This window comes from Macaca thibetana, chromosome 8 (assembly GCF_024542745.1).
Source record: "Macaca thibetana thibetana isolate TM-01 chromosome 8, ASM2454274v1, whole genome shotgun sequence".
NCBI lineage: Eukaryota > Metazoa > Chordata > Mammalia > Primates > Cercopithecidae > Macaca > Macaca thibetana.
The window spans coordinates 89,478,467-89,499,668 of record NC_065585.1 but is presented as its reverse complement, the minus strand read 5'-3'; the positions used below and the strand labels follow the sequence as shown (position 1 = coordinate 89,499,668).

General features: G+C 40.0%; 2 protein-coding genes across 5 annotated transcripts in view; both read left to right on the top strand.

The window, feature by feature from the left end:
- The window catches only part of XKR4 (XK related 4), a 429,208-nt gene that overhangs the window by 95,834 nt on the left and 312,172 nt on the right, over positions 1–21,202 (top strand). The gene's annotated exons all lie outside the window — the stretch shown is intronic.
- The window catches only part of CHCHD7 (coiled-coil-helix-coiled-coil-helix domain containing 7), a 1,019,570-nt gene continuing 1,000,841 nt past the window's right edge, over positions 2,474–21,202 (top strand). For 2 of the 3 annotated variants that reach the window (XM_050802375.1, XM_050802372.1), the window contains exon 1: positions 2,474–2,483. The gene's annotated coding sequence lies outside the window, so the exon portion shown is untranslated. Of the gene's footprint in view, positions 2,484–3,379; positions 3,384–21,202 lie in introns of those variants that run through there. The other variant, XM_050802373.1, reaches the window with a different exon arrangement.

Genomic DNA, 21,202 nt, shown 5'->3' with positions numbered 1-21,202 from the left:
ACTAGAGAGGTGAATATCAGAATTCAGCTATCCATAGATTGCTAAACTGCACAATTTCCTTTCTATGATATCAGATTACACTTAGGGACAGGAAATAATGAATCTAAAGTGCTTAGCATTGTGTGTAGTTCATAGATAATTGTTAGTTTTTGTCATCATTTTCTTTTATCTAAAACACCTATTAATCACATCATTTAGGTACTGTGTGCTTTCTAAAATAATTCTGCATATGGTTATTTTAGTTCATCTTTAGCATAGACCTATCTGTAAGTTATCTTTAGGTTCCCATTGTGCAGATGAGGGAACAGAGGCTTAGGGATATTAACGACTTGCACACAGTTTCAGAGTTCATAAGTAACAGGATCTGAGCACTGAGTCTTTGGACTGTTAATTTGACACTCTCTACCAAATGCCAACTCTTCTGATCACAGCTATGGATCACTAACATTAGAGAAAATAATCAAACAACTCATCTAGCTAGGTCAATGGTCCCTTTAGTGTTGGACTGTAAAATAGCCATGTAATAGTAGCAGCTAACATTTATCCAAGGCTTATTACATGACGGATACTATGTTACGTACTTTATTTGCATTGTTTTTTAGTTTTCTCAGTATCGTTTTGGGTAGGTGCTATTATTTTCTCCATTTTTCTGATGAAGAAACCAAAGCTTTAAAAGGTTAAATTGCTTGCCTAAGGTCGGGTAGCTGGCAAGGTGTAGAACCCTGGATCAATTATAACCTCCGATTCCAAAGCCCTCAACTCCAAACTGCATCACTATGTCATCCACATCAGTTAGACAATACCGTGTGGGTAAATCTGTATCTTTTTTTCTTTTTTGAGATGGAGCCTGGGTCTGTCACCTAGGCTGAACTGTAGTGGCACAATCTTGGCTCACAGCTGCAACCTCCGTCTCCTCGGTTCAAGCAATTCTCCTGTCTCAGCCTCCTAAGTAGCTGGGATTACGGGCGCCCACCAAAACGCCCAGCTAATTTTTGTATTTTTAGTAGAGACGGAGTTTCACCATGTTGGCCAGGCTGGCCTTGAACTCCTGACTTCAAGTGATCCACCTGCCTGGGCCTCCCAAAGTGCTGGGATTACAGGCATGAACCAATGCACCCAGCCAGTCTATATCCTTTTACAGTTCCAATAAGAGATGGTGAGGGTAAAGGTAGCCAGGCATGTGATTACAAATACAGTTACATATTGAGAACTTTTGATGGATAATTTAGGTAATCCTACAATTTATACTTCATCTATTTGCTAAGAAAATTAAGTATAAACACAATATTAGAAAAATGTTTATGGAAATAGAAGTGATCATAGCTTTTCCAAGCATTTAAGACATATGAGTTAAAAAATCACTTTATCCAATAAATCAGGTTATTCTCTGATGCAGATTTGCAATAATATGTTGACACAGCAGTATGATTTAGTGTGATTTTTACTGTTACAAAAAGAAAGCCTTGCTATGAAAGTTGTAAGGGACAGCAGTATCCGTGGCTGCTTGACTATGCATGAGATAATTACCTTCTGGACTTCTGTAACATATGCCAGCAGAAACAGCAATGTTTTAATATTTTAATTATGGCTAAACAGGTCACACATTTGGTAATAAACTAAGATAGAACTTCATGTTTGTAGACAGTTGCTATTAGTTGTATTAGTATTGAATCATAGTTAACAATGGGCCAACTGAATCTTACAAAAATATCCTTTCAATTTATGTTAACTAATAATGTAGGTACTACTTATTTGAGAAGCATTTCCTGCCAGTGGAAACATCATATTAATTTCTTGGGGATTTTGTTACTGTTGTGGTTATTTGTTGTTTTTTTAAGGATGTGTATTGGCTCCAGCACAGATAATGAAACAAATGTGAATTTAAAAATAAATCAGGTTTATAAAATTGACTTTATGTCTGCTAGTTGAAAGTCTTGAAGAAATCAAGATTAATCAGTACTTCGTCCTTTCTATATATATCTGCAGAACCTAGAGTAAGGCAGGCAAATAAAGAGGTACTGAAAAATATTGTGGCTGCAGTCAAATTGAGAAGACAATGCATCTGAAAAATTGTCATGTCATTGGGACATTTCTATGCCAACAATAGGTGTGGTGACAGCCCACGCTGTGATAATGCAAGCTTAGTTTAACCTGCACAGTAAGGAGACTACTCTGTTATATTTATATATCCCTGTCCTCTCTAGACTGGAGAGTAATTTAAAATTTGTCATTTTTCTCATAGCATTTCTGGGAAAATTGAGACCCAGAGAATGTCTGGAATGCATCAGGGAGGACACAGGTGTTATGTGGTGGGCAGCCCCCTCCCCTCTCCACTTTCACCTCTTACCCTGTCTCTAGGAAAGCTTGCTATTTCTATGGCTAAAATTCGTGACTTAAGTGGGGAGCTTTGTAACCATAAGCTCTAAGAACTGAAGTTTTAGACCTGTTTCTGGAATTTTCCAGTGTTCTGTGTGAAGTGGGGGATGGCTGCATGGCCCAATTGAAAGTCATGTTCTGATGGCCCTGGAGAAGTGCTGAAATCGTCTGCACAGTCCTGCTGACTGGGTACAGCCTCTTGTTGCCTACAAAGTCGAGCATTTATAGGAAAGGATGGTTTCCAGTCAATATCTTGTGTCCATATAGGGCCTCTATTTGTGGTGTTTGAGAAATGTGTTATTAAATCAGATGTCCTCTGTTAAAAAGGAGTGTCTTTCTTTGGCTGATAAAACTAAGACATGGTTTCTTTATTTACAAAATGGAGGTCGTGATATGAGCTGTATTACCTGCATTAAAGAAGAGTAACTCCTCAAGAATTTTCCCACTCAGGCAAATGGTGTGAAGAGGAGAGAACTGGTGCCAACAACTGCTCAGATTCTAACAAGAACAAAATCCTAACAAGGGAGTTGGCTCCAAATTTGAAGGGCACTTGATAGCTTGGACCTGCCTTTTAAAAGTTGGTGAATACATAATCACTCGTGGGGATGAGGGACCTGAGGGTTCGATATGTCATTACAGCCAGTTGGCTCGTGGCCTTACAGGAAGTGAAATGTTTTATGGAACCAGAGTGGGATAACTACTGAAGGAGGCTGGGAGTTGCCTGGGGAGGTTTATAGAAAAGGGCGAAGCAATGTAGTTTCTAGGCTGGAGTCATGCCCTGAAAGGATGCCCTCGCCAAGGGGCCCCTCCACAAATGTGGAATTCATCTTCAGTGCCTTCCAGACAATTCCAGACCAACAATTAACATTTCAGGGTTTGCCAAGGAGCGTTAGTTTCCTGCTCAGCATTTGGCTTACTATAAGGCTCTTTTAGGTGTGTTTTCCAAAGTTTTGTCATCGTGGCTCACCTGGAAATGATAACCAGCGCTTATAGCTGGAGGTCTGGGGTTTCCTGGGCTCCATGCCCTATGCTGGGATCTCAGCGTACTTATGACTTGTAACTTTCAAGGTATTGGAGTACTTTCATTTGGGTAAGATTTAAGTCTGCTTCTAAGCAAAGGCCAGGCAGACTAAAACGGAACATCGTTGATGAAGATTTGCAAAACGAAATGAGACCCTTTCTAAAGTCAAAGGCTCGAAGGCAAACTTTTTTTTTCAAGGTCCAAAAGAGCAACCTTTAGAGATGGAGATTTCCAAGCTCATTGCAAAGTCTGCAGAGCAGCCCTGCTGGCTCGTCCGCCCTGACCTTTAGGGAGAGTCTGTGGATCCAGCCAGAGCTGGAGGGTTGGTCACACCTCACTGAACAAAGTTGCAGGCATTTGAAAGACCGAGGAGACTGCTTCACTGAGTGCTTATTCCCTGTGTAGCAAGGTAGAAACAATTTCAGGCTTGGCAAAATGTGAGGTAAGGAGCTTGGCACAGAATAGCTACCAGGGTGTTGGATAAAATGACAGGCATGTGGTGTGCACAGCCCAACTGGCACCAGCTGTGATTCATTGTCTATAACAATAAAGCATTGGCCCGCCAATCACTGCGCCTGTAACGTGGCTTTGCACTATTGTGCCTGCCACGCTGTCCTCGCTTCTCTGCCCCCCAACCCCCCCGCCCCCACCAACCCAGTCCCCAACTGCATCTTCACACACCTCACAGCTGCATCTGCTGGGGAAAGGTTCTCAAAGGTGGGCATGAAAACGACATGGCACAGATGAGTAAGAGTTGACTTTATTGCACCTAGTTACTTTCAGGGGAGCCATGAGCGGTCCCTGTGTTTCCCAAGTTCCCTGAGGATAAAGATTACTGTGGGAGTGGTTAGATTTCATAAGAGAGACCTCATCTCAGACCTACTGAATGAGGCTGATGTAAGATAGGCTTGGTGGCCTGTGTGTACAATAAGCTTCCAGGTCCTTCTTGCTGGGGAGGTTTGAAGAAGAGTGTGGCAGGGCAGCATTGCTCAGCCTGGGCTGGAGTTAGAACCACCTGGGGAACCTGACTGAGCACCATGTCCAGGCCATACCCAGACAAGTTAACTCACAGGCTTTGGTGATGGGGTCCCAGCATTGCTGTCTTTTAAACTCCCCAGGTCACCGGAATGTATAGCCAACACTGAAAACCACTAAGCTGTGTTATGCCCAGACCGTTTATTCCCCGAAGAAGACCACCAGAGTCCAGAGTCAAAGCTAAGCAGCAAGGATCTTTATTACAGGTTCGAACCTGGAACTCTCCCTCGCTCGTGAAACGAGACGGGCAGGAGAGCTCCCCCACTCAGCTCCGAACAATGTTATATAGTCTAAGAAAAGTGGGCATAGAGTTATTATACAAATCAGATATATGATTGGCTAGTGTTTGAACAAGGCGATTTGGCTAACTATGATTGGTTCCCGCCATTTCTGATATTTTGGTTCAAACTTTGAGGCGGGAGAGCAGGTTTATGGCAGCAAGAGTTTATCTTACTTAAACACGTCTTGTGACCTTGCCTCAGAACTTACAAAATCTCTGGTATGTGCAAAACAAAATCTCTGGTACGTGCAGAAAACCAGGTACTCACAGAACTTACGAAATCTCTGGTATGTGCAAAGATTAGAGAGCAGAACAAGGGTGTAGCGGGTGGGGGGCGGGTACACATCTATCTTTGTGTCCTTTCAGCTGCAGAGAATGACTCATAAAGGGGTTTCTAGCTCTTGGGAAAATCTATGTCTTAACAAGCACTCGTGTAACTTTTGTGTCCAAAGAGCACTTTACAGGGCACTATGAAGATACATGGCCTTATTTTAAGTAACAGAAAGAACCTCACCTTTCTGGAGCCTTTGATTCACTGTAAAAGATGTATATATAAAGTGAATCCATAGTAGTTTTGGGTGGTTTGTTTGTCGTTTGTTTTTAGACAGGGTCTTGCTCTGTCCCCTAGGCTAGCGTACAGTGGTGTAATCATAGCTCACTGCAGCCTCAACCTCCCAGACTCAAGCAACCCTCCCACCGCAGCCTCCGGCGTAGCTGGGACTATAGCAAGTGCCAACACACCCTGCTAATTTATTTTTATTGTTTTGTAGAAACAGGTCTCACAATGTTGCCCAGGCTGGTCTTGAACTCCTGGCTTCAAGTAATCCTCCCATCTCAGCCTCCTAAAATAAATCCAAAGTTATTGACCAACAAATCACAATGACAAGTAGTATTAAAAATGGAATTAAATGGAATGGACAAACTTCATGTCACCATTTAGCCACCAAAATATTTATATTATATATAATTTTTTCTTTTTTTTGAGACGGAGTCTCGCTGTGTCCCCCAGACTGGAGTGCAGTGGCACGATCTCGGCTCACTGCAAGCTCCGCCTCCTGGGTTCACGCCATTCTCCTGCCTCAGCCTCCCGACTAGCTGGGACTACAGGCTCCTGCAACAGCGCCTGGCTAATTTTTTGTATTTTTAGTAGAGACGAGGTTTCACTGTGGTCTCGATCTCCTGACCTTGTGATCCGCCCGCCTCGGCCTCCCAAAGTGCTGGGATTATAGGCATGAGCCACCGCGCCTGGCCAATTTTTTCTTTTAAATAATTGTGATAAAAATCTTCACACATACATCTGTATGTAATTCTCTGATATTTTGGTTAAATTCTGAAGCACAAAAGTTCATGGCCAAAGAGTATAAATATTTGTGAGTGTTGATAAATATTGCCAGATGTCACCCACAAAGGCTGTGCCAGTTTATATCCATGTAGCCCATGTCTGTAACTTTTCTACACAAGAGGTCATCAATAAAAAATGAAACACATGAACAAAAGACTTGGATAATGTAAATCTGAGGACACAGAGTGTGGAGAAAGATTGGAATTTGGAGTGGGTTAAGGAAGGGATGATTCCTGGAAAGAATATTTTGAGCTGGAATTTCAAGCATATAAGTTCTCATCCCTGAGAATAATTTATAAAAAATGTAAAAGTACATTTTCTATACTTTTCTTAGTTTCTGGTAATAATAGAAATGACCAAATGGAAGAGAATAAGAATGACTCAATGATACATTTTCACATTTTGATAGTAGATACAAAAAGCTCTGAGATGCTCCCAACGGGGGCACTGTTAGATGAATTGGAAGGCAGTTGGGTGGGCCCTTGGTGCCTGGCGAGGCACTGACCCAGATCGTGTGAGTCAGGTGTAACTCGTGTTCCTAATTGCTGCCGATGAGCTGTGGAAACAGTTCCCCAGGAGGCTTTCCGGAAGTGCTGTGATTACTGCTGGCACAGCTGGAAAAGTGAAAAACACCCATTTGATTCTGTGCTTTCTTATATTTACTAAAACATAAGCAGCAAAATAAAATTTTTCTTATTTTGAGTAAAGGAGATGGTTAGTAGACCAGCCTTTTCTAAGGAGCAAAAAGCTTTCCTGCCTAGTTGATCACGTTTTACAATTTTCATGTCATACAACATGCACATTGTACTTTCTGATATTTTATTTTGTTTCGTACTTAAATTATTTGACATGTATTTGTTGTCATAAAATTAGACTCAAATTTAGAGGCAGAGAGTGTTTCTTCTATTCTGTTGTTATGCTGAGAGGCTCCATAAAGACTTGGGAAATACATGAACAAATGTACTTAGGATGACAACAAACTGAAAACAGCAAATTCAGAAAAAAAGAAGTGTGGCATTATTTTCTTGGGATACTGGCCAAAGAATGTTCCCTATAACATCTTTCTAATTATTTGTGAAAAATGTGACCTAGAGAAATAAACATTGTTTAATTTCCATTCTTTTGCAGTATGATTTACTCAATAATTTTAAGGAGGTAGTAAATCCACAGTATAGTTTTATATTTGATAAAACATCAGATGTGGGAATTCAAGTAAGTCATTTTTCTCTGGAGCATCTCATGATGAGAAAATGTATGTCCCATATGGTCTTAGGGCATATATTATTTAAAATAACTTACGAAGTATGTAAAATTTCCTTCATCCACAGCACACACAAAACAAAAAACATTCTTTTTCCTTTTGTTCATCTACATTCATTGAGTGTCTGCTCTGAGCCAGAGATGAAAGTAGAAATAAACCTACAATTATGATAAAGAAAACCCCAACTTCTCAAAAAGAGAAACTACCAGATAAACCACAAATATTTATCCCTGAAAAAGTTAGACTGTTCACCTTAGCAGGCATTTGATTTTTGACATACTTATGACTTTGCAGAAACATTAAGTTTTGGTTAAACATATGCAGTTTGGAAGACCATTTTTTTTTCATGGTCAGGAGTAAAGATTTAGATTTGAACTGGTGAAAGAAATCCCATATAGTTATTGCAGAAAGAATGTAAATTATACTAAAGATGCCAAGACTTAGAATGACAGAGCATTCTTGCAGGAATGGGAATTGGAGACCCTCTCATTCAGCAGAATAACTGACACATATTAGAAGACCACCCTGCCCCGCAGCATAGTCTGCTTAATCAGGGAGAATCCAGCTAAGTCCTGTGATCCACACGGCATTGCTACTAGCAAGAGAGGCTTGGAAGAAAAATTTCACTGTCTCCAAATTCCCAAACTGAAAGCACGCTGAGCAGGGAAGGAGAGGTCCTGCCTCAGATGGCGTGGTGCTCTGCTGTCCCGTTCTCATCTCCCCTGCCTCACTGGTAAGGACTGTACTTCTTTGCAGCCTCCAAGCTAGCTAGCTAGAATTTAACATCTAGCATGCATGGGTCTTGGGGGCAGGGTGGGGCAGTGGCTGGCCAGTGGGTGACCTGCCCAACACCCCTGTTCCTCCCTCAGTGGGACATTTGTGTCCAGAGCCTATCTACAAATAGAGATTCAGGATGCCGTGTCAATCTCACATTCTCTGTGAGCATGCCTTTCCTCAGGCGTCACCCCAACCCTAATTATTCCATTCATTCCCTGCACCAGAGATTGTATCATACTGTACACGTGTGTACTGGGCTTTCTTTTATGCGTGACACACTTGTCAGCCCCATTACATTTTGAGTTCTGTCATAGCAGGGATCTTTATTACCTTGTCATTATCATCCCCAGCCCCACTCCTTCCTCAATTACTGTCCATTCTCTTGCAAAATATGAATGTCACACCTTATATACACACACACACACATACACACATGTCTCTTGCCCCTATTGAATTTTTAGTAAATGGGAAATCAATCCTTGCTCATCTTCTCATGAAGAGGAAGAGGAGGAGGAGGAGGAGGAAGAGGAAGAAGAAGAAGAGGAAAACTAGGAGGAGGAGGGGGGAAGAATGGGGAGGGGAGAGAGGGAGGTGGGGAGGGAGAATCAATTTGGGCCATGTGATTAAATCTAGGAAACCAGAGAGTTTGATTCTAGGGTGCCTAGACCTCACCTCCACCACATTCCCCAGGCCCTCTCTTCTTCCTCAACTCTCCTTGTTATAACTGCTTCAGGAAACCATGTCATAAATGTTTGGAGACCACGTTTGACCTGCAAACTTCCAGCTGCCTTGTTCTAGCAGAATGGTGGTAGCCTGTGGGCTATAGCGATCCTCTGGTCTAATGTGAAATGTTTTTTATTATTATGTTTATTGTGTATATTTAAAGTGCACATCATGATGTTTTGACAGACATATTCATAAATGACTACTACAGTCAAACAATTAACATATTCCTCATCTCACAGAGTTACCTTTTTTGTGTGTAGTCAGAGCACCTAAAATCTGTTCTTGCTAGCAAATTTCCAGTATGTAATATTATTAACTAGAGTCCTAGTGCTGTATTTTAAAGAAACTCAAGTCTGTAAAACCCAATTCGCTTGTTATATGACATGCATAGTAGCAGAGATATGATGAAAATTCCTCACATTTAGTATTTTTCCCAATACACCTGTTAGCCATTAGGGAAAATACCTTTAATGTGTTATTTTAGATCCAGTGATTAAGTGGGAATAAAGTTTCTCATTGTAGTTTGTTTTGTTTTCTTTTCTTTTTTATTTTTTTTATTTTAATTTTTTTGAGATCGAGTCTCGTTCTATTACCCAGGCAGTGGATTTCCTAGGCTAAGAATCCCTAAGCCTAGCTGGGAAGGTGACCACATCTACCTTTAAACACCTGACTTGCAACTTAGCTAGCACCCGACCAATCAGAGAGCTCACTAAAATGCTAATTAGGCAAAACCAAGAGGTAAAGAAATAGCCAACCATCTATCACCTCAGAGTACAGCAGGAGTGCCAATGATCAGGATATAAACCCAAGCATTGGAGCCAGCAAGGGCAACCCCCTTTGGGTCCCCTCCATTTGTATGGGAGCTCTGATTTCACTCTATTAAATCTTGCAACTGCACTCTTCTGGTCCGTGTTTGTTAGGGCTGGAGCTGATCTTTCCATGGCCTTCCACCACTGCTGTTTGTCGCCCCCACAGACCCGCCCCTGACTTCCATCCCTTCCGATCCGACAGGGTGTCCTCTGTGCTCCTGATCCACAAGGTGCCCATTGCCGCTCCCTATCGGGCTAGAGACTGGCCATTGTTCCTGCACTGCTAAGGGCCCAGGGTTTGTCCTAATTGAGTTGAACACTAGTCACTGGGTTGCACTGTTCTCTTTCGTGACCCACGGCTTCTGATAGAGCTATAACACTCACTGCCTGGCCCAAGATTCCATTCCTTGGAATCCATGAGGCCAAGAACCCCAGGTCAGAGAACACAAGGCTTGCCACCGTCTTGGAAGCGGCCCACCGCCATCTTGGGAGCTCTGGGAGCAAGGACCCCAAGTAACACAAGGTGGTCAGGCTACAGCTTGGTTTTATACATTTTAGGGAGACATATGACATCAATCAATACATGTAAGATGTACATGGGTTTGGTCCAACTTGGAATGAGGTGGCAGAGGCCCCAAGGAGGGGCAGGGAGCTTCCAGGTCATAGGTGGATTCAAAGATTTTCTGATTGGCAATTGGTTGAAAGTGTTTATCTAAAGACCTGGAATCAACAGAAGGGACTGTCTGGGTGGAAAAAAAAAAGCCAGAGGGGTGGGGTTGCAGAGACCAAGGTTCTTATTATGCAGATGAAGCCTCCAGGTGGCAGGCTTCAGAGGCAATAGATTGTAAATGTTTCTTATTAGACTTTAAAAGGTACCATATACTTAGTTAATTCTCTCCTGGATCAGGAAAAAGACATGGAAAATGAAGAGGATTCTCTACGGAATGTAGATTTTCCCCACAGGAGATAGCTTTGCAGAACCATTTCAAAGTAGGTCAAAGAAATGTATTTTGGAGTAAAATACTTCGATTTTATTCAGGATCTGCTCTCTGTCATGTGTATCTGGGTCTGTTTTGTCAGTCTTCAGGTCTCTGTTTTAATGTAAATGCTGGTCAGCTGTGCCTGAATTCCAAGTGGAGGGAGGTATAATGAGGCATATCCTACCATCTATTCCCATCATGGCCTAAACTAGTACTTCAGGTTTACTTTAGAATGCCATTGGCTGAGGAGAGGGCCAAAGGCATTAAAGGCAGTTGGTTGGGAAGCTTATAATTTTATTTTTGGTTTACACCTTTTTGTTTTGTCCTTAAAAATTCAGAGGCTACTACTATGAGTACTATTCATGGAATTCAGACAGAAGTAAATCTCATCACAGCAAAACTCTGCAAGGGATGATACATTCCTGGGTTTTCTCCATTCTGAGCACCAGACTCGACTAAATTGTTGGGTGGTGTTCACCCAGTTTTTGTGTCAGAATAGCTATACATTACAGAGTATAGGAATTATTTTAAAATATTAAAATTATTTATTAAAGAATATTGGAATACCAAAATAAAATTTACTGATAAGGATTGATTGCACACTGTAAAATAAAGATGTTATTATCTTCAAAGCAAAATTAGGAATGCTTCTGTTCTCAAGATATTGGAACATCAGGACACTCCTAAGTCTGGGTCTGTTTAGTAAACATTATCAATCTGTTCCTTTAACCATAAATATGTAGAGGCTAGGAATGCCTAACTCTCTGAGAATGCGACTCAGCAAGTCCCGGCCTCATTTTCCTAGCCCTCACTTAAGGTGGAGTTACTCTGCCTCCAACACCTCTGACAAAATCAGTCTCCCTGAAAAGTCAGAGACTGGGGTTTCTGAAGAACAGTTTGGTGGGTAGGGGTCAGAGGGTGGGGAGTGTTGATTGGTTGGGGCGGAGATGAAATCACAGGGAGTTGAAGCTGTCCTCTTCACTAAGTCAGTTCCTGGGTTGGGGCTGCAAGACCAGATGAGCCAGTTTATCAATCTGGGTGGCATCAGCTGATCCATGGAGTGCAGGGTCTGAAAAATATCTCAAGCACCAATCTTAGGTTTTACAATAGTGATGTAACCTCTAGGAGCAATTGGGAAGTTTAGAATCTTGCAGTCTCTAGCTGCATAACTCCTAAATAATAATTTCTAATGTTGTGACTAATTTGTTAGTCTTTCAAAGGGTAGTCTGGCTCCCAGGCAAGAAGGGGGTTTGTTTTGGGAAAGGGCTGCTATCATCTTTGTTTCAGAATTAAACGATAAACTAAGTTCCTCCTAAGGTAGTTCAGCCTATGCCCAGGAATGGACAGGAACATTTTGGAGGTTAGAAGTAAGATGGACTCAGTTAGGTCAGATCTCTTTCACTATCATAATTTTCTCAGTTATAATTTTTGCAAAGGCAGTTTCAATAGAATCAATAACAGTTTACTATTAATACTTTTTTTTTTTTTTTTGATATGAGTCTCGTTCTGTCGCCCAGGATGGAGTGCTGTGGTGCAATCTCCGCCCACTGCAAGCTCCGCCTCCCGGACTCAAGCAGTTCTCCTGTTTCAGGCTCCCGAGTTGTTGGGATTACAACCATGCGCCACCACACCTGGCTAATTCTTGTATTTTCAGTAGAGACAGGGTTTCACCATGTTGGCCAGGCTGGTCTCTAGTGATTTGCCTGCCTCAGCCTTCTAAAGTGCTGGGATTACAGGCGTGAGCCACCACGCCCAGCTGTTTAGTACTTGCTATTCACTTTGTCAGTTGAGACAAAGTAAAATAAAAATTTAAGTAACTAAAACACAATTCAGTAAATTTAAAAAGCCCGGGTCCCTGTATGCATATTATGAATAAAAATGCTAGATCGTAAACATGCTGAGGGCAATATCATTTCTAGGCTCATCCAAGTCAACCATGCTGCCTTATTTAAATTTTCACAGTGCTTAACTTAGTGTCTAGTACTATTTTATTTTCTATTTTTTACATAATACTTAGCTCAATACCCTACTATAGTGAGTATTGTACATATGGCAATAAAGAATGAATAAATGAATAAGATTAATTTGTCCTGAATGTCCAGCTATCATTAATCACATTTATACAGGCACATGGACATCACCAAAATATATTGAGTAGTGATGGTTTTTCATTTTAAAACACCGTGGTTTCATTTAGGCAAGCCCCTCAATCTCATTGAAATTGAAGTTTTGCATTCCTGTAATGACCGTGGTAATCTAGAGTTTAATTCTCTGGCCCAGGGGTGGAGTGGGTAGGGTTGCATTCACCCCCAAGTGCCCTGTTTATCTGTGGGTACCTGAGAGGAGGGGTAAAAGGAGGAGAAACTACCCTCCACTTCACTGTGTGAAGGAGCTTCCTGCTTGTCTCTGGGACCAGTAATAAAACAAAACAAAGCATCATTTTTTTGTGTCTTTGTTGATGTCAGAGAGAATTTTGATTTATGAAATACACATACAAAAGAAGAAAATATGCCAGAAATTATTATTTCTCCAGGATATGGTTTCTAGCAACATAGAATAGTAAATTGTGATTCTACTGTCAGTGATTTTTTAATTGTTAAAAAATCATTTGCCTCTTAAACTTACTTGGGTTTAGAGTATAGTTAAAAAAACAAAAAAGTCCTAAAGCCAGGCCAAGTTTGTTATTTTTCCCCTTACTCTTCATTTAGCTGCTGAGTATTATCACATGCGATAGATCATAACTCCTCATTCATCTCCTATGACATTAGGGGGAACCCTGTAGGACTTACTATTGAGGTCATAACTTGCCCAAACATGTGTAGGTCATATGACTAAACTGGTCCAACAAAACTCCTTGGGTGCATATAGCATAATAAGGCTTTTTCTGGAATAAGTAGTTAAGAATTATTTCAATCTTAAAATATTTTTCCCAAAGAATAGAAAAAAGGGAACACACCTTAGACACAATTCATTATATGATAAGAAACTACATAAGATCAGTAAGAGAAAGAAAAATTTCAGACCAATTGCACTCATGAATACAGAAGTTAAATTGCCAGACAAAATACTAGCAAACTGAATCCAACTAGGATCAAATTGGATTCATCTTTAGAATGCAATAATAATTTAACATTAGAAAACCTATAAATGTTATTCACCATAACAGTAGACAAAAATGTTAAAAAATCTGATTTTTAGATTTTTAGGTTAAAAGCCTCTAATAATCATCTTATTTGATGTAGGAAAAATATAACAAAATTCAACAACTAATTATGATTAAACTCTCTCAGAAACTAGGACAAGAACATACTTCCTTAAACTGAGAAAGGGCCTCTACCTATAACAAACATTATTTTTAGTAGTGAGACATCAGAAATATTTCCTTTAAAATCAAGAGCAAGACATAAATGCCCACTAGTGCTGAATTTGTTTTGAAGTATTGAATGATGCAAGAACACAAAATAAATAATGATGGTGATAATTGAAAAGAAACTGTTTTCTTATAGATGGCATGATTGTCTACATAGAAAACTGCCCTCTCCCCACAAAAACATAGCACTTACCACTTTAGTAGAATCTAAACACATAAGTTACTAAAGAAGAATACATATGACGAAAATAAACCAGATAATTATGGAAAAATCTTGTAAGTCATTGGACATTTTTACAGAGGAACTAAGTGGATATATACTATACTCATGGATAGGAAAATTAAAAATCATGCATTATCAATTCTCTACAAATTGATCAAGGAAAATGTAATCCAGATCCATAGAGTACTTTCACAGGAATTTGACAAATTGATTCTAAAATGTATATGAAAGGGAAACGGGGGCAAAAAAGCAAGTATTGCCGAAACTCTCCTGGAGAAGCAAATGAGGTGGCACATGCCCTGCTTGCTATCAAGCCCTAGTGACCAAGGAATTAAAATTGAGCAATGTAGAGTAATATTTTTATGAACCTAGGGTAGAGAAGGATTTTTAAAATATAATAAAAATTGTTAGCCAGAGACTGGGCTCGGTGTCTCATGCCTGTAATCCCAGCACTTTGGGAGGCCAAGGCGGGTTGATCACCTGAGTTTGGGAGTTCGAGACAAGCCCGACCAACATGAAGAAACCCTGTCTCTACTAAAAATACAAAATTAGCTGGGTATGGTGGCACATGCCTATAATCCCAGCTACTTGGGAGGCTGAGGCAGAAGAATCGCTTGAACCTGGGAGGCGGAGGTTGCAGTGAGCTGAGGTTGTACCATTGCACTCCAGCCTGGGCAATGAGAGTGAAATTGCATCTCAAAAAAAAAAAAAAAATTACTAGCCACAAAACGTTGATAAGTTCAACAGCATTAAAATTAAGAAGTTCTATTTATAAAAAAAAAAAAAAACAACCATAAGGATAATGAAAAAAGTCATGGCCATATATAAAAATAAGAAAGCATTAGAATTGCAAATAAATATTTTTGACAAAAAACGCTGAAAAGAAATATGCACAAAACACACGGATAGTCCTTGCTGGGCTCAGTGGCTTACGCCTGTAATCTCAGCACTTTGGGAAGCTGAGGCGGTGGATCACGAGGTCAGGAGATCCAGACCATCCTGGCCAACATGGTAAAACTCTGTCTCTACTAAAAATACAAAAAATTAGCCGGGTGTGGTGGCAGGCGCTTGTAGTCCCAGCTCCTTGGGAGGCTAAGACAGGAGAATGGCATGAACCTGGGAAGCGGAGCTAGCAGTGAGCCAAGATCACGCCACTGCACTCCAGCCTGGGTGACAGAGAGAGACTCCGTCTCAAAAACAAAACAAAACAAAAAGACATGGATAATCCTTTCACCGAAAAAACAAATGAATGGCTGCTAAACATATGAAAATATGCTAAACTACATTAGTAATCTGCGAAATTCAAATTTAAACTACAAAGTGACACCACTTTATATCCTCAGGATTGGCAAAAACTAAGAAGTCTGGTAATACTGAGCACTAGAGTAGATTGGAAGCCATAAGATCCCCATACTGCCAGTAAGTGTGAATTGGTACACCATGTTAGAAAATAATCTGGCTTTATCGCATCAAGTTAAACATGTGACCATTGCATTCCTGAGGGAATATACAGCCCAGAGATACTCTCGCAAATTTTGTGGTATATTCAAAGCATGGACTATTACTCAAAAGAAAAAAATGAATCATTGGCAACTATAAGCAAAAAGAGTTGTGGATACAAGCTGGTTGCTGAAGTCCAGCTAAGTATAATACCCTTTTTTACAGAGATCAAAAGTACATAGGAAGACAGATTGGATAGATAGATAGATAGATAGATAGATAGATAGATAGATAGATAGATAGATAGACAGACAGACAGACAGACAGACAGACAGACAGACAGACAGACAGATAGATAGATAGATAGATAGATAGATAGATAGATAGATAGATATGGATAGATAGACACACACACACAGGTAAATACATTCTCAGAAGACTGCTTTGCAATGGCAATAAAATCATAAATATGAATCAAGATAATAGTTACCTCTGATGGGGGAAAAAGTAAGAAGAGCAAAGATAAACATACAAGAAGACTTTGTTCTATCCAGTACTTCGATGGCAAAAGCAAACAACAATGATAATAGATGGTCTTTTATAATTCTTCCCTGTGCCTCTCTCCTTTCCTTTTTGACTGGATGTTTCAAGGCTGTTTGTCTCAAAAAAATAATAGGAGATGGAGAAAGGGAACTGTGGGCCAGCATTCAACAAATGTTATCTCATTTACTCTTCACAAGAACTAGTAAGCTACATATTACTTTACTTACTGCAAAGATACAAAAACTAAAGCCAAAAAAGAATAATTATCTGCACAATGTCTTATAGCTATAAAAGCGGAGGTTTGAATTCACATCTGTATTATGAAAGTCCATTTTTGTAACAAGTGATAATAATTATGTCATGTGATATGTGGTTATTATCCTTCAAAACCAAAGCACATTTTTTCCCTAGGAAAAGGAAGCATTTCAGTTTGCACTTAGCAAGAAACTCAATTCTCTATGAAACATAGTATGAAGCAAAATGCGCTAAAATTTAAGTGGGAGTTATTCACATATCAGGAGAGACTGAGACACTGTCTAATATACATTTGTCCTGCACAGATTTTGAGTGATGAAAATAAACAAAAATTACCAACAGAATTAAATTTAACGGTTAAAAACTGGTCTCCAAATCATTGCAAACACTCCCTCTTAAGTTATAAGAAATAGGAAGAGTTTTACATCTTTTGTGAAAATGGATTTTAAAATAGTTCCAATGTTTATGGGCCCATAGGTTTTGTTTTTCCTTGTCATATAAACCTTCTTACAGTACATTTCAGTTTTCAGTCACAAGGCACCTTTATAGCAAGTTATCATATTCTTTGAAGTAAGTATAAATGTGAACAAACAGTAGATAATGATTCTACCGTTTTGGAGATGTTGTTACATTTCTGCACAAAAGAGCATTCCTCTCATCTGCTCAGAGTCATTACTTGGCTTATGAAGAGCTGTTTAGTGTTCTGTAGGAATTGTTCTCACATCTGAGATGCACACAAGAGCAGGCATTTGAAACACCTCCACGGTTCAGAAAGATATTTGTCTTACAGGCCCACCCAGCAAAATTTTAGATCCTCAAATCAAATTCTAGAAGCAGTCTTTTTTTTTTTTTTTTTTTTTTTAATTTTGTAAGATAGAGGGGCCTTTGTTCTTTATTCTGGCATAAACATCTAAAAAAAAAGGACAGTCATGAATCCCTTGTTAGAGTTGGGTTTCTGTGAGCCATTCCCCAAGCAATCAGGTGCTCAGTTCTCATCATCTCTCAGTAATTACAGGAAATGGCGGTAATGTCTAAGGTACCTGTCAAAAGCATTGTTGTTTGCCGGGCCCTTAAATAGTAAATGATAGCTGATTCATTCATGGCCCTGCGATGGATCTTTGTTCCTTTCCCATTCAGAATCTGCTCTTCCCACTTCACTCAGATGTTTGCAGTTCATGCTGAGAGTAGCAATTCATTCTTGGCAAAGGCTCCCCAAAGCTTGGATTACGCAACTCCTGTGTAACTGAGCTCTCCACAGGAGCATGGCAGGTTGGGGCGGGGCGGAGGAAGTGAGTCTTACTGGTTTTCAGTCTGTCCAAGTTCTCTTAAAATTGATCTGCTTACCAAGGGGCTCCAAAAACTAAAATACCTCAGTTATTTTGTCTGGACTCTGAGAAGCATGTCTCTGCATAATGAATGATATCCTCTCTTCAGTCCACTTCTGATGAATCAGAAATGGACCTTAAGCCTTGCAAACCAACAGCCTCTCCCCACCCCTTCTTAGAGCCAACCAATGTTGACTCCCAGTGAAATAAAATTTTTTTAAGAATCCAAATCTGAGGCTCATATAAATGTAAGCTATTCTACAGATGTTTGCTTTCTTATAATCTTTCTATTCCCTTTGCTTTGGTGACAAGGGCTTAGAAATAAAGTTAAACCTTTTACATATCTTCTGTTTTATGGGTGCTTTAAGGAAAGAGAAAAGTTGGAAGTTTCTCCTATGCATTTTTTTTCACATATATACTCTGAAAATGTTCTAGGATTCCATGTTTAAGCAATGGATTTTTTTGTGGGCACTAATCCGGCATTTTATAAGAATAAGATTTCGTAATCTATTGCACTATGATGATCATAGTTAATAATAATATATTGTATGTTTCAAAATTGCTACAAAATAGATTTCTAATATTCTCACTGCAAAAAAAATGAGAAATTGTTGAGGTGATAGATATGTCAATTAGGTTTATTGACTCTTTCTATAATGTATGCATAGATAAAATATCACTTTGCATCCCATAAATATACACAATTATTGTTGATCAATTAAAAATAAATGATGTTTTAAATGTATGATAGCATTGAAAACTACAGATTTCATTTTTTGGCCTGTGTAATCAAATGAATAGAATAAACAAATGATTAAGTGTAACAAATGTAAATGCTCTGAAAATGTGCAATTATATCCCACAAGGGAAAGGAAGCAAGTAAGTCTTTTTTGGACATTAAACATCTTATAGAAATGCTGCAATGCCAATGAAAGTGAACATAAGTATTAAATTTTCTTGGAATATAAAACAAATTTTAAAATGTTTAAAAAGATATAGCATTGTCTGTTTGTTCTAGCACCAACTAGGCTTCAAGACTAAAGTCTACAGTTCCTGAGCCTCTAGTCATCAAACCTGGCTCTGGAGGAAGTGGGGCAGGTCCCCATGTGACTGAAATGGACTCCATAGACTCTCAAAGCTCTCACACTGGGACCTTCCCACTGAACTTCACACATTTTTGCTCTCAAACCCAGCCAGTTTGGTTTGAACTCCGACCACCTTCTAGGTCTTACCATCTCCTTTTTCCCCAGAAACTGAGACCTCCATTCTCTTCCACCCAGTATCTGGTTCTAGCATTACCATTTACTGAGTAGGTGATCTTGAAATAGGTAATCTCCATTTTAATCTTTAATCATAATCTTTTAAATGAGGACATTGATGTATAGGATTGTTATAAGGATTAGATCTAAAGTATTTAATACAGTGACTTGCATATAGTAGGCTCCGCGTTTGTGGTAGATACTATACTAATGGTTCAATGTGGCCAGACCTCCCCTCAGCTGCAATCCATGTCCAATGATGATCTCTTTCAAGAGATACCTATTGTTCCTCCCATCTCCGCATTGGCTTATATGTTCTGAGAATCATTGCCAGCCAAGATTTGATTTGAGTGGCCTTGGAACACTAGGACTTGCAAGGCTGGCTGGCCAATGTGGAGCCCAGCCCTGCTGGTTGGAGTAGTCCTTCTGGAAGAGTCTTCTAGGTTTTTTCTTACTTTTCTTGCCTGTCAACCCGTGGATAAAACAACATAAAAACTATATAAGATAAGCCGACAATGTGTTTTATGAACCTGGGTCACAGATGAATTATGTCAACCTAATCTCTAAAGAGGTGTGGTAAAATAGGGATAAAGCAACAATAATGACAGTCTTTGTTGCTAAGAAAGTCAACGAGACCATCTCATTTTATGCTGTAAGGTCCCCACAGGTTTCATTTGCTTTCCTGGGCAGCCCCTGCCTTGAAAGCAGGGTGTGGTGGTTTCCTGCCCCACATGCTGGAGGCCCTGGCTTGCACCCTGATGTTTCTGATGGTAAAAGCCAAGGCGATCCTCACCTTAGGGCTCAGATGTCCTTGGGGGAACTTTGTGGTGCTCAAACTACACCTTGGTGACCCTCTTTGCATTGTCACTATCATTCTTTGGCTGAGCTCAGGAAGTTCCTTCTGCCACGCCCATCACTGTCTTCAGCAACCTCCCCAGTACAGTGATGGGGAGGGAGACGTGAGCTCTTCCAGGGTGCTTTAGTGCCACAGTTCCTCACCGGACTCACTCGCTCTTACAGTCCCTTCTCCAGAGGGTCTCACAGGACAAGTTTTCCTGTGGGTCAGCTGGGGTTTGGGTGACACCAATGGTCGGACACTGGCCCACTCCAGCCACCAACCCCAGCCATCAGCTCATGAGGAAAGAGGAGGGTGAGTTCACCTGTCTCACCAGACATAGGACTAGCCACAGAATAGATTCTCTACTCTGTATTTGTTGAATTGGAATGAGTGAATTCTTCCTTACAACTAGTCTGTCCCAGGAGACTGAGTCCATGGGCCCTGCATGTTTCCTGTCCCAGAGAGTGCCCCCTGCCCACTTAGTAACCCTGAGATGTGGGTTCATCCTCTTCTCAACCTTCCCGTCCTTGCTTAAGACTTTTGTCCTGGTACTGTTAGTTGTAGCATGTGTAGTTTCTGTCTTCTGAGATGTTTTCTTAGATCATGTTTTTCAAACTCATTTAAACCATGACCTGTGGAAACAAAAGTTTAATGAAATACTCACCTTTCCTGTGGGTGATGTTCTCTGATTATTTCCCCATTCTGCTCTGCTGTACTTCTCCAGTCTATTCTATTCTGTCCTGTTGCACTTTTAAAAGACTGGTCACAGCTCACTGAATTGATTTTTAAACTCCTGAATAGGTCACTGTCCACAGTTTAAAAAAAAATACTATATGAAGACCATATTCCAATAAAGCCACTGACATTCAGCCATGACATGCCACAGTCTCCTTAGTGAGGAAGGTTTTGTCAACCTCACAGTCTTCTCAGTTACTGAATCTAAAGTAGATTATTACTATGATTCTTTGTTAATTCCCTTCATAACATTAACAGCAATCCATACATATTTTATTCATTTGCTTATGTCCTTATTTCTGCCTCTTCAAAATGAAAGATCCATAAAAGTAGAACTTTGTCTTATTCACGATTGTGTTCCCAGCACAAATTCTCTGGTACATTCATGTTGAATGATGGAATGAGTGAATGAAACCCTCACTACACATGTATATACAAGGAAGTTTGGTTCTCGGAGGACATTTTGATTCTCTGTCAATTTTGTGTAAATGATTATAGGTAATATATTTAAGGGAGAAGAATTTTTTTTTTTTTTTTTTTTTTAAGAATATAAGGTCATTCACACTGCAGAAAGGGCAGGAGCCAGCCAGCTTCCAGAGGCAAAGTG